At 45.0% G+C, this 13,420-nt stretch overlaps 1 protein-coding gene across 5 annotated transcripts in view; it reads right to left on the bottom strand.

The window, feature by feature from the left end:
* PDE4C (phosphodiesterase 4C) overlaps nucleotides 1-13,420 on the bottom strand; it is a 1,504,034-nt gene that overhangs the window by 376,203 nt on the left and 1,114,411 nt on the right. Inside the window, exon 1 of one of the 5 annotated variants that reach the window (XM_069649262.1) lies at nucleotides 3,844-3,861. The exons of the other annotated variants lie outside the window; for them this stretch is intronic. The gene's annotated coding sequence lies outside the window, so the exon portion shown is untranslated. Of the gene's footprint in view, nucleotides 1-3,843; nucleotides 3,862-13,420 lie in introns of those variants that run through there. 5 annotated transcript variants of the gene reach the window in all.

Raw genomic sequence — 13,420 nt, forward strand, 5'->3', positions numbered from 1 at the left:
GAATAAGACAGTCACTCTGAGATAGAAAGATTATTGGTACAGAAAAGTATCATTAATACATAAGCCAAAATCTGTATGTAATTGACAATTAGTTCTATAGTGATATAAAGTGCATCGATTGAGTTGTGACAGAGAGGGGAATCTTGTGAGCAAATAAGAAGAGTGGTAATATGTGTGGAATTCATTATATGAGAATGTAGCAGTATTTAATGCAAGAGATCCCCGAGAAGATATAACAGTAAATGGGAGCAAAATTGGGTTTGGAAGTTACTTCTGTTAGACTGCCTCCTACATTAATATGCCCAATGACTGCAGAGGGGTATGCCGACTGTGATGTCACTTTTGGAACACTGTCCAATCACATACATTGACCAATTAGATTGGGGGAAGCATACACACCTCAAAATGGTGGGGTTACTGTTCTATGTAAGATTCAACACACACTCACTCAGGAGAGACACTGATAGACTCAGTCACTCACTCACTGACTAATGGAGAGAAAGAAGAATTGATAACAACAGGAAGGAGAGGGAATAGATTGCTCTCCTTTTGGACCCATTTTGGAATATTACCAGCACCCTGAAAGTGAGACCTAACAGGTGTTAACGCTCCAGGCCTTCCTCAGTGGAAGAGACAGCAGACAGGTGGCAGAGGAAAGCTGATCCCATCCTGCTGACAGATGCCCACCTGTTCTTAAGCGAGGAGAATTGAACCAGTCCTTAAGAGGGTGGCCACCTGTCTGTGATAACGCCAATAGAAATTCACAAGTGAGTATGATCTAAAGGGGAAATAGACCTGAGGGGAGAGATCCTAAAAAGGGAATTAGATTAAATCCTGGCCCTGTATGTGTTAGTATTGAAGGGTGGGAATATATATATTGATTGTGCATCCCGAGACGTTAAGTGTATGTGCTTCTGGAAAAAAATACATATTTTATAGATTAGGTACAATGGTGAGTCAACAGTGAGATCCCCTCACTCTTTCTCTGTGTAATGACGTCTACCACAAAAGAATTCTCTGGGAGTTAAATGGACATCCCAACATCTGCATACCTAGAAAAAGCATATATACCTGGATATAGAAAAAGCTGGATATACCATCAAGTAGAATATTGTTGGTAAAGCCAAGTTGTTCAAGACAAAAGGTAGAGGGTGAGTATTTGCTACCCATTCTCTTGTTGTTTATGGTGCCCATTGAAAGTGAGAGAGGCACGCTTTTACACAATAATTAAATAGAAGCATTACAGACAGGAATCTAGCCTCAATCCATGTTGAACATGCATGTTTTGTACAGGCCATTTACATACCTGCAGGTCTAGTAGTTTGTTGTAATTGAGTTTAAAATGCTGTTGAAATCCTGACATGTCTGTCGAGTAAGGTGTGGTGTATTTTGAATAAAGGGGAAGTAGCAAGATTTGGATAGGCAGGGGTATTTTAACTAATTTGCTGTTTTCACAAATGAAAGATTCCTCCTGGACCCTCATGCATTCAATTCATGGTGCCTGTGTGCTCAGGGTGGATTAAATGCATACATACTTATGATGAAGTGTGTGTTACAAAGTATCTATTTCTATAACTGTAGCATTGAAAACTGAAGTCACTAGTGTGCTCATTATCTCTTATCATTTACCTTTTATGAAGAAACAATATGTGTATCTGTAATCTGATTCAATTATTTCTATTGGTTTACTAAATATACCTTCTTTGCAAACCTGTGAGTTTCTTGTCTCGAAAGAGGAGGGACACTGTAAGGAATCAATGTTATTAAATTGGGGGTTCTAGATTCATAAAAATAACTTGATTAAATAAAGCAAATTGTGCATGCCTGGTTTGGGGTGAGAGGAAAGTGCCCCATAATTAGATGTTGCCCGATTAAAACATCCTACAGCCACATGTGAACTATATTGAATGCATTTTTAATTCTGAGAAGAGAGACTCTAAAAGATAAAAGAACCATACTAAATGTCTCCACTAGAGGGTCATGCTTACTAAAGAATGTACCTTGGATATGAAAATAAAATCGAATAGCTTCTAAGCACTGGAACGGGAACTGAACACACGTTGCACTGCATCCTCTTGTTCCCAAAGCAAGTGCGTTGTCACTGAGATATCCTTCCAAATATATTATCACAGGCCCAGTTGCTCACTGGATGTGTGAAGCAGACAATGAGAGCACTGATGAGATTTGTGTTCATGCTGTGCTGTCTCTGAGTAGTGGAGACTGCTCTTAGCAATTCCCAGCTAGCCAGTCCTGGCCCCCATACCCAACCTGTTGCCACAGTACTGGTATGAGCTGCACAGATAGCCCCGCCTCTGAACCCAACCATTCAGGCATTCTTCACTAATGGACTGCCAACCTGTTACTGATGGTGGCGTCATGGTTATTCCTGTATCTCTGTCATTTCTACAGCAAACGAGGTGAAAAAAGGTGACAAAAGCTGTGGCACATTTAGCTGCATTTACTATTGCCTTTTCCCGGTGCAACATAGATATCTTCTCTTGGCACTGCCTCTTTGTCTAGTGGACCAGGGGTCACAGGAACAGGTCTAGGGGTAGACGAGGGGGAGCAAGGGGTAGCAGCTGCTTCCTGTGCCAACCCCCAAATGATGTCCCTGCCCACTAATCCACTTTTTTGGTACTGTTAGTGGCAAATAGTATTTAAACCCATATACAGCACTAAAATATAGCAAAACTGTTGGACTGGTGTGCATACAGAACACTGACTTAAGATTATTCTTCCAAAGCCATAAGCGGGAAATGACATACAGGCTCGCTAATCAGCATACGTACTGACATCATCAAAAGTGCCATTACAGAAGAGGACTATGCAAGGAGTGTCATCAGTCTTTGATACTCAAGGGCACCATGAAAAGTGAACACACAGGTTTGGCAGAACAAGTCAAAGTCCACAGCGCTTGTACACTGAAGAAATTAGGGAAGCACTAAGGCTGCAGTTGGCTGAGGGGTGTGGGAGCACTGCCAGATGCCACCCACAGTTAAGAACCTAAATGAACACAGACAGTTCTCAGCCTCACTGCGCTGAACAGTGCAATAGTGACAGGTCTTCCAAGTAATTCAAAGAAGGAGGGATTTCTCATGAGTCCAATAGGCTACTTCGTTATTAAACTCATTGGACCCATGAGAAAACCCTCCTTCTTTGAATGACTTGGAACACCTGTCACTATTGCACTGTTCAGCGCAGTGAGGCTGAGAACTGTCTGTGTTCACCATGAAAAGTGACATGACAAGAAGTTACCATGAGCAAACACGTTGTGATGTACACTTGAATGATCACTAATATGAGATTTGGAGAGACACTATAGCAAAACCTGAGGGAGGCTTGTTTCATAACAACATGAACTGTGAAGTGAATTACTTTTAGGGTTTTACAAGTTTGGCAGACCAAACTTAGTAAGATTGCATTATTTGCCAAGAATCACAAAATTCAGATAAGTGGTGAGTCCAGTCTTCAATTTAGGTGCCTCGTTCCAGGTTTGGTTTCATTGATATTTGGATTTCAAGAGCTGAAATTATAGTTGGTTTTTATAGAAATGCATTGAGAATACACACATTACATTATAAACTAACCAGACAATATATACAGTTTTACAGAAACATGTGCAAAAAAGGTGCATAATTATAGCTTCATTTCCCCATTCTGAATGGTAGATCACTGTAGCAGAATTAAAAGTAACAGGAGCATAAACAAATGCTCTTTAGGGGTTCAGACTATTTTATCAGGACTTAAAGACACACACATAAAAGAATAGGGTTCCATGCTTGTAGTCATTTTTTTTCACACAGCATTCAGTATGATGCACCATGCCCACTTCTAATCACTCACCATTCATATCTCTTAAGGGACAGTAGTCAGCCCAAATAATCCTCTGACGGCTGTGTCTGTGACCATCTACCACTACATCCCGGCCTCCCATTTCAGTGCTCTGCTGAAACAAAGGAGGTATTAGGAAGCCATCCACATCCCCAAGAGAGAGAGACGCTTTGTTTCCATTCCATTGAAATGCAATGTTACAAATACACAGTCAGTGCTTGGAGTACCGAGAATGCTGTGAACAGCTGCTCCGGAGCATACAAGCAGTATTTGCGGTGACTAGCCCTTTAAGGATATCACTGCAAATGCGTCCCCTGAACCCATGATGCCCAGCTCTCTCACCCCCCCACCCCCCAAGTGGGATCAGTTATTGATTGCATGCGCAAGTGTCGGGATCACACCAAATTTATGTTTGTTCTATTATTTTGCAGTTCTATAGCAGCCCCTGAAATGTGTTATGGTGTCGATGCACTGTACGTAGGATCAGGGTTAGACTGGCACATAAAATTGTCTCGTGCACCAATGAAAAGGTGGTCCACTGTTGCAAATGGCTATTCATTCCTTTTGTTACACCGTTTGAATAGTGCCAAAGGGGGAGTTTTAAAAAAAAAATAAGTGTGATGTAAATTGTACATTTTAAACAATATGCATTCAACACGCTGGTCATAACTACTGCCACAGAGTGAATCAACTATTCAAACTGGCCCAAACAGTGGCCCACTTTGACCCACAAAATTGGCCCAAACCACCATTGTGGGCCTCATTCTGACCTTGCCGGTCCGGAAACAACGGTGGTGGTAAACCCCCCGCCACGTTGTTTCTGGACCGGCACACTACGAGTTCTGAAGGCGGGGGGCCTTACTGCCACCTGCCTGCAGACGGAAATGGAAACATTGGCACTGATAATTAGAGTGCCAGTGTTCCAAGGTCCCCATCCCCATGGAGTCCTATGGGACTCCATGGGAATGGGTGGGTAACACTATTCTGCCTCTGGAATTACAGGACCACCGGGGCTGTAATGCCCCGGTAAATCCGGCAAGTCCAGTGGCAGAAATTCATTCTGGGTCTGGAGGGAGCCTGCCGGTTTTTCACACACTCGTAATGAGGCCCTATGTGTTTTTGGTTCGGCCATGGGCCTATTGCCCTATTGGCCAGGTCGAGCCTGGCTAGGACAATTGTTCCGAACACCGTAGTGTGAGAAGACGAAAGCAAGGAGCATAGCAGTCCATGCAGCAGTCATTGTAGTTTAAGGACCTCTGCTGACCTAGTCAGTAAAACAGCGATGTAAAGTATCGGTCGCTGGAAAACGAATGGCAGATGGAGAACAGGCGTGGGATTATTGGAGTGGTGGAAACTATGTGAAGACTATGTGACAGCTGTACTGAATATTTTGTGGGATTCTGCTGTTTGCTATGGGGCACCACGCTATAGGAGGAAAGGTAGGGGGAATAAGAAGTATATGGACCCGTAGGGAAGCTGTTTACAGTTGAAGGCTATTCTATACTTCACATATCGCCTACATGCATATGGGAGAGGCTATGTGACACCTGGACCCAACTTTTCATGGGACTTAGCTGTACGCGTAGGGTGCAGTACTGCGGGAGGAAAGGTAGTGGGGGTGAATTGTATGAGTCCCTAGAGCAACGGCGTACAGTTAAGGGCTAAGCTACACTTTACATGCAGCATACACGCAGCGTACACGCAGAGTGAATACATATGCAGACACATACCAACGTCTATAATTGTCCTTAAATTTGCAAGGTGTGGCTGGCTGCTGGGCTCTTGCACCTGCAACTCGTTTGTCCTGCTCTTCGAAAGTCTCTGTTGTGAATTGGGGGCTTTCAAGCAGGGAATCGCCAGGGCAAATAAGCAAAAGACCTTGTATTCTATTCTCAATTTTGTATTATGAATGTTGTCCGATTTGCAGGATATGAATTCCTGGAATATAGGACAACAATGGTGAGCAGATCTGCCATAGTTAACAACCCTGTGTTCCTTATCAGTAAATCCTTCACATACGTACGTACGTATAGAATATGCCCAATATTTAGCATTGTGCCACATCTAGAATTGCCTATTACCTGAGAGTATCTATTCAAAGAATATGCTAGATCAGTTGGTCTATGCTATTGGTGCAAAATACTTTGTGCAATCTGTAGGTGACAGGGTTGAAACGTCAAGCAGTTTGCCATCCAGTGTGGTAAAATGAGAACAGTTAAAAAAATGTACCGGAAGATATATGCCATCAGATGGTGTGATATGATGTGGCATTTATAATGCACCTGTACACAAGGATTTCTAGGTGCCACAAGACAAGGTAGGGCGACGAAGGGAGGACAAAACAAACAATCTTACTAGGCCTTGTGTCATTCAGATCATGCAAGACTAGGATAGGAGAAGTTCCAGGGAGAGGGAAAAGGGGAAGTGCAGTCAGGGCAGCATTGCTCTGAGTATGTGCAGCCGGGGCAGATGGCTCTGGGTAGTGTAAGGAGGCAGGGGATTGTAGGGTTACAGCTACAACCACTTAGTGCACGGAGGCACAGAGGTAGTGTAGGTGCTTACAGGCCATGGAGGAGCCTGGTGCCCATTGGGTTCTGAAGGTAGTCAGGCAACCAGTCAGCGCAGCAGACAGGGGAAAGGGGTCAGTAGGGAGAGAAAGAGAGAAAGCAGAAACAAAAAGGAAGATCTTGAGCCGTTTCCAGAAAATGAGGAGGTCCTGTTCAAGTTTGTGAAGGGCAGGGAGCCATGCCAGAGAGAGGCCCTTGCAGAGAAAAGAGATCTACCCCCCACTCTCTGATGAGAGAAGCATCTGACCATCAGATAGTTGGAGATAGCTGAGCAAAGGGCTCGAGCAGGATGATGGTTAGTAATAAAGAGTTGGATGTAGTGCAGCCCCAGACACAGAAAGCCTTGTGGAGAATGCAGAGGGTCGTGAACTTGATACTTGCAGCCAACGGGAGCTAGTGGAGAGATTTCAGATTTCAGGGCTGAAAAGATGCAATCCCTGGGCTTGAGGCCAAGGACCAGTATTGCAGTCCTGCTCTGGATTAGTTGCAGAGGGCGGGGAGCAGAGGAAGGAAGGTTGAGAAAGGCGCTGTTGCACTAGTCCAGCCTAGGGAGAACCAGGGCTCTAGAGACGTTGAGCTTCTGGGGGAAAGTGAGAAAAGGAGAATGCCTCTGAGGAGGTGCAGCTGGAGAGGTCAGTGAAGAGAGGAGAGAAGGAGAGAGTGGAGTCAAGGATGACCCCAGGTTTTTTTGCCTCGCAGGACGGCACAGGGAGAGGGCTCAAGGAGGGCGGCCAGAGGGAAAGCGGGAGCAGGTGTCCCAATGAGGAGGATCTCTGTCTTGCTGGCAACGAGGCAGAGATCGTTGAAGACGCACCATTCCTGAATCGCGGATAGACAGTCAGGAATGAACGAGAGAGGAGAGGAGGCAGAGGAGAGCCTGAAGGAGAGCTGAATGTCATCTGCATAACACTGGAAGTTAGAGAAGGTAGAGATGAGGTGGGCCAAAGGGGCCACGTAGACATTGAAAAGCCAGGGTGAGAGGTTGGAGCCCTGGGGAACACCACATGTGGAACGAGAGGTGATGGAGAGAAAGGACCCCAGTTGGATATGAGAGGGACGGTGCAAGAGGAAAAAGGTCAACCATGCTAGGGCCTGATCCGTGATGCCCAGGTTCTCAGGGAGACAAATGATCAAGATTGCATGATTGACAGGTTCAAAAGCAGAGGAAACAGCAAGCAGATTAAGGAGAGAAGGAAGTCGAGATTAGTGAGCAGCTCATCAGCGGTGTTCAGGAGAGCAGTTTCTGTGCCTCTGGCTGCTCTGAAGCCAGACTGATGGTCATGGAGAGAACCAACAGATTCAGTATGGAGAGTAAGCTGGGAGATGGACAGCTTTTCCAAGGGTTTGGAGTGATAGAGATCGGGCAGTAGTTTGCCAGACAGGAAGGATCAGCGGAGGGTTTCTTCGGGAGGGGGTGCACAAGGGAGTGCTTAAGGGGAGAGGGGAAAGTTCCAGTGGCAAAACAGTGATTGCAGAACTAGGCCAAGGCTAGAGCGAGGGTGTCAATGTGGCCCTTGATGGTTCTGGACGAGTAGGGGAGCACCTGCTTGGATGACATGTTCATAGATCGGACTTGTCATCAGGAGTGATCAAGGAAAAGGAGGAGAAAGGAGGAGGAGAGGGAGAGACAGCCATAAGGGGGCCAGGAGAGGTAGAGGGAGAGGAAGGGGAAACAGAGGAGGAAAGAGAGGACAGGATGCCCTTAGAGTTAGAGTTGAGGCGAGAAGCCAGATCTGTGCAAAGGGTCTGGGAGGGAACAGGAGATGTGAAGACAGCAACAGAATTGGCCAGCTCCTTGAATATTATGAAGAGTTTAGCTGTGTTGTTAGTGGCGGCAGAGACACAGGCTTGGATGTGGGCTCTCTTCAGAGACAGGACAGAAAGTCTGTATTACCTTGGGAGCAGGCAGCAGGCCAGTTTGTCAGAGGATTTGCCGATGCCCTCCACTTCCTCTCAGCCACACTGTACTTGTGTTTTAGAGTGGCAAGGTCAGAGTAATACCAAGAATTGCACTGGAGGTGGTAAAGCAGCAAAACCAAAGAAGTGATGGCTGGAAGGTTTAGAATTAATCTTAACCTCAGTCATTGCTCTGGGCAAACCTCCAGACCATCATTCTTCGTCTGCCAAGCCATTACAAAAGGGTAAAGACCATATGTAAATCAGGCTTGATTCCACCCCAGAAGGTGCAGTCCAATCCAAACTGCTTGGTCACATCCCTTCTGTACGAGACCACAAGCATCCAGAAACATACTTTTGCCTTGTTGGGCCTCATCAGTGAGGAGTATCTTGGGTTTCTAGGCCTAGCAGGCACGGGAACCATGTCTGGGCAGACCCATCCCATTCGAGGTGACTACAGCAAAACAAAAGAGGTGATGGCTGGAAGGTTTACAATTAATCTTAACCTTTGGTATTGCTCTGGGCAACCCATCGTTCTTCACCTGCCAAGCCATTCAAAAACGGCAAAGACCGTATGCAAATCAGGTTTGGTCCCATCCCAAAAGAGGCAGTCCAGCTGAACTGCTTGGTCACATCCCTTTCTGCACGAGATCATAAGCATCCCCAAACATTTTTCGGATTGGTTGGGCCTCATCAGTGAGGAGTAGCTTCGGTGTCTAGGCCCAGCAGGCACGGGACCCACGTCTGGGCAGACCCGTCCCACTGGGAGTGACTACAGCAAAACAAAAGATGCTGGAAGGTTTTGATGGTAAAGCAGCTCAGTGTGTTAAGCTCTTACTGCTGAAAAGCATAATCTAATGAACCCTCAGTCCTTTCTGGTCAGTAAATTGAGTACTCCTACATTGCCTAAGAGTAACTGCTGTTTTTTTTATTATGTACGAAAAAGCAAAGTGAGAGGAGGAAGCACGAAATAAAACGTTATCCTTAGTATTACTTTGCACAGTGCTACGAAGACTGTGGCAGCACGAGCAGCACAAAAGATGAGTTATTATCACATGCCAATTGCTCATTGAGCCTAGAGACTGGAGGCACAATTCAAGAAAACAGGACCCATTTGGCTATGGTTTCACTCCGACGTCGCGCGGATTTGGATTTTGGCACAACCAGCTTTTTGGCAAGGCCTTCAACTTTAAATCATTTTCAGTTATTGTGGTTGCAGTTGTGACCAACTTCCAGATGCAACTCGCCAGCCCTCAGGTGCCATTTCATTAGCACTCGAGGCAATGGAGCAGACAGTGGTGCTGGAAGAAAGACTTTAGCTGGTCATGAATAAGGAAGAAAGTGCAAATGTGCTGGCCTGCCCTAGCATTGATGCAAACACCGCTGCACGGTAATCGGTGCATGGCCCAAGACTTGAATTAATTGGGTTCTAGGTTCATGCGGGTTCTCAGCATGGATGTGCCAGCTTTACTGGACCGAGGTTTCCAGGAGCAAAGACGGGAAAGATCTGCTGTTTGCTGCTGAGAGTTTAACAATATTTAATCTCTTTCTTCTTCCTCCTCCTCCTCTTTCATTGCAGCCAAGACCAGTTCCAAGTTTTTTAAATTTTAATACCCTGTCCCCGTTTCGAGGAAATGGAGGGTGACAATTTAACTAAATCGTAATCACCAACAATTATAAAGTAAACACATTTAATAACAGAAACAGTATTCTGCCAGGCAGGTTGAGCTCGAGACACCAACCTTTCAGTTACCAGTCACAAGCATTAGCTGGTTGCGCCACCGAGACCCGGTGAGAATGGTGTAAACACAAAGGCTTGTCAGGTCAATCAGAACAATAGCTCTTTTTTAAAATTAACATGCATACATCCTGATTAAAAACCGCACACTTTATAAGTAGGATCAGTGCTGAAAATACTGTGGGATGGAACGGGATGTGCGATGGGGATTGAGGTTTGAAATGCAGGAGGGTTTTGAGGGGGAGTCCTTAATTTATGTTGTTGCCTGTCACTGTTTTTCTTCTTGAAAAACGTGTAACCCTACATTGATATCAACGCATCTTCTGATTGTACAACAACACTAGCAATCGGCGAGCTTTACCTTGGTTATCTCTTTCAAAATGCACAGAAATCGTCTGCCCTCTAGTGGCAAAGAAACGAAATTGGCGAGGATGTGGCTACTTCCTCGGTTGGATGGTAGCCAGCAGCATGAATCTGATTTCCAGATTGTCTGCTAATACCACAGGATGTCTAAGTTCCCATCAGTGGCAACCCTTTAGCTGATTAAGGCCCCAGCTGCAGTATTTTGTCACCTCAGGTTTCAGGTTTGAACATTGGATCAACACAAAATGTGCCCCCCACCACCCCGCGAGCCATGCTGAGGGACCTCACTCCTACAAACTTGGCAACAAAGCCAACAAAGCATGAGCCACAACACCCCCCGAGTTGCCCTAACCACCATGCATGCACAATGTGCATGATGATCATGCTGCTGCAGGGGCACGCCACAGGGTGCGCCGCCTGGCACGCCGCATACTGAACTAGGTGGAAGATGTAAGTATGTGTTTTAATCAAACCTTAAATCCTTCACCTAGAAACACAGGGGGTTGTGCCTGGCTCCTGAATCCTGACAACCAACCCTAACAGCCAGGTTTGTGGGTGGCCAGTAACATTACGCACAGTAATGAAATAATAAGAAAACATGTTTCCTGCTGTATCCCCATGTACAAACATTCTTTTGTTGTCTTTGCCCTTTAAGAAAGTACAAATCCACTGCCATAGGAAGAAAATATGTTATTGCTGCAGCACAAATGCTTGTGCAACCCCTGCACCACCGTGTAAGAATATCCTTCATGCTGGCTGTGCCCTCAACACCAGTAAAACATGCAATGGCACAGTAAGAAAACATTTACTTTACACAAGTGCCCTCACACTCCCCGTGTAAGAACACACATCATATTGGCCTCACCCCTTATGTGAGTAAAAAGGCCTTGCTACAGAAAATAAATCTCCAGTCTACCTGCCCCATTGTGCCGTGTAATAACATTCATCAATTTGGCTTTGCCCAGTAATAACAATAAAACAAGTAAGAAAATGTTCATGCTCCAATATCCCTTGCCTAGGCCCCAGTCTTGCATGCACACATTCAAACCCATTCACCCATCAGCTACTTACCTACCCAGTGACGGCTGGGGAATTTTTTCATTGGCGGAGCATAAACATTTCCCATAAATATGCCAGAGTAACAGAGTGTAGTGAGGGAGCCCAAAGTAACCAAAGGGGGATCCCTGGGGTGCCCCCCAGAAACGTTTTTGAATAATGGATTCAAATGTTGCATTATGCCAACAACAATGCACAGAAACATGTCCTAACGCATTTTCATTATGCATTTGCCCACAACATACACTAGTGTAAATACGTTTTCAAGGTGGCTGTGACCATAAATATCCATGATGACTGCACCAACATATGCCAGTATTCCTACATAAGAACATACCCATCTTGGCTTTGCACATAATACCAAACATGTCTTGACTGGCTCTGCCACTATATGGCAGTATTCCAACTTAAGGACACGCTCCTACTGACTTTGCCATCATAAGTGCCATGTCACAAAAAGAAATGTTGCCCAAACTGGCAGAACCAAAATGCTGATCTAGCCACGTAATAACACTTCATGCTTACTTTACCATAGATGCAGAGAAAAAAAGCCATGCCACTGTAAGATTAGACTGGCAGCATCAACATGCCAATCCAACCATGCAATAACACGTATCATGATTGCTTTATCATCGATGCCTAGTAAAAAATGCCATGTCACAGTAAGAAATGGCTAGATTGGCTGCACCGAAATGTCAGTCTAGACATGTAATAGTATATAAAAATCTTGCTTTATCATGGTTGGATGCCCATTAAAAATGTCATGCCAGAGTAAAAAAGGGCTAGACTAGCCGCACCAAAATGTCAGTCTAGCTACGTAATAACAATTATCATGCATGAAAGCCAATTAAAAATGCCTTATTACAGTAAGAAATTGCTAGACTGGCTGCTCCAGCATGCCAGTCCAGCCACATACTAACACTTATCATGCTGCTAAATTATGAATGGGCAGTACAAAATGTCATGTCACAGTAAGAAAGGGCTAGCCTGGCTGCTCCAAAATTCCATTCTACCCAGGAAATAACACTTATTATGCTTTCTTTATCATGGACGGAAAATGAAAAGCCCTAGTAACGCCTCTGCCTCAAGTCCCCCGCCACCCATCACCCACCAAAATCAGTTTCTTCTCAGCCGACCGCAAAAAAACGTACACACAAATTTACACAACATTCACTCACTCATTTACTCACATCATTCACTCGCTAATCAACACACACACCTGATTAATCATACATCATACATTAACTCATTCACACACATTACATAAAACATAACACACCCTTGCATGCAAGTATAAATATGTACAAACATACATTATAGACATCCAACACCCACCACGCATGTGCACACAGTTACCTTCTGTCCTGATTTCGAATCTGTCTCAGGCCACCGGCTCCCATGCTCCACCACACCAGACAAGAACCAGGAAGCAGGGACAGCTTCATGGCCCCCAACTTACCCAATGGAGCCAGGGGAGTCGGAGTGCCTCCATCCCACTGTGCCAGAACAAGGGCTTTTCTTTCTGAAGTCAGATGGCATGCGCTCTGGCTTCAGAAATAAATGTTCTAACTTCAGAAAGAAATAATTTCTTTTAGAAGCTAAGCAGGCCTCCCTGGACATGTTTTGGCATGGGACCTCGCTACACCAATGAGTTTGAATCCCTGTATGAGTCCAACTTGATAAATGATATGCAAATGCAATATTATTGAGATTTATGCCATATAGCACTGCCATTAGCATTGTGTCCAGTAACTGTGGCAGATTTGCAAGAGAGAGGGTGTGTTAGGTTAGTGGCCGAAGATTGAAATACTCGATAGCTCTGCTATTGTGTTCATGCATGGGGACCTGAGTCCTTCATGTGGGTCTGTTTTTAAGTGTCCCTTGTCGAGAGCATAGAGGCATGAGATATGTAAGTTCATTGTAGAGGTGTTGCATGCTGTTGTTAGATCTCTGTTTATTCAACTGCTGT

This window comes from Ambystoma mexicanum, chromosome 1p (assembly GCF_040938575.1).
Source record: "Ambystoma mexicanum isolate Mex_15411 chromosome 1p, UKY_AmexF1_1, whole genome shotgun sequence".
NCBI lineage: Eukaryota > Metazoa > Chordata > Amphibia > Caudata > Ambystomatidae > Ambystoma > Ambystoma mexicanum.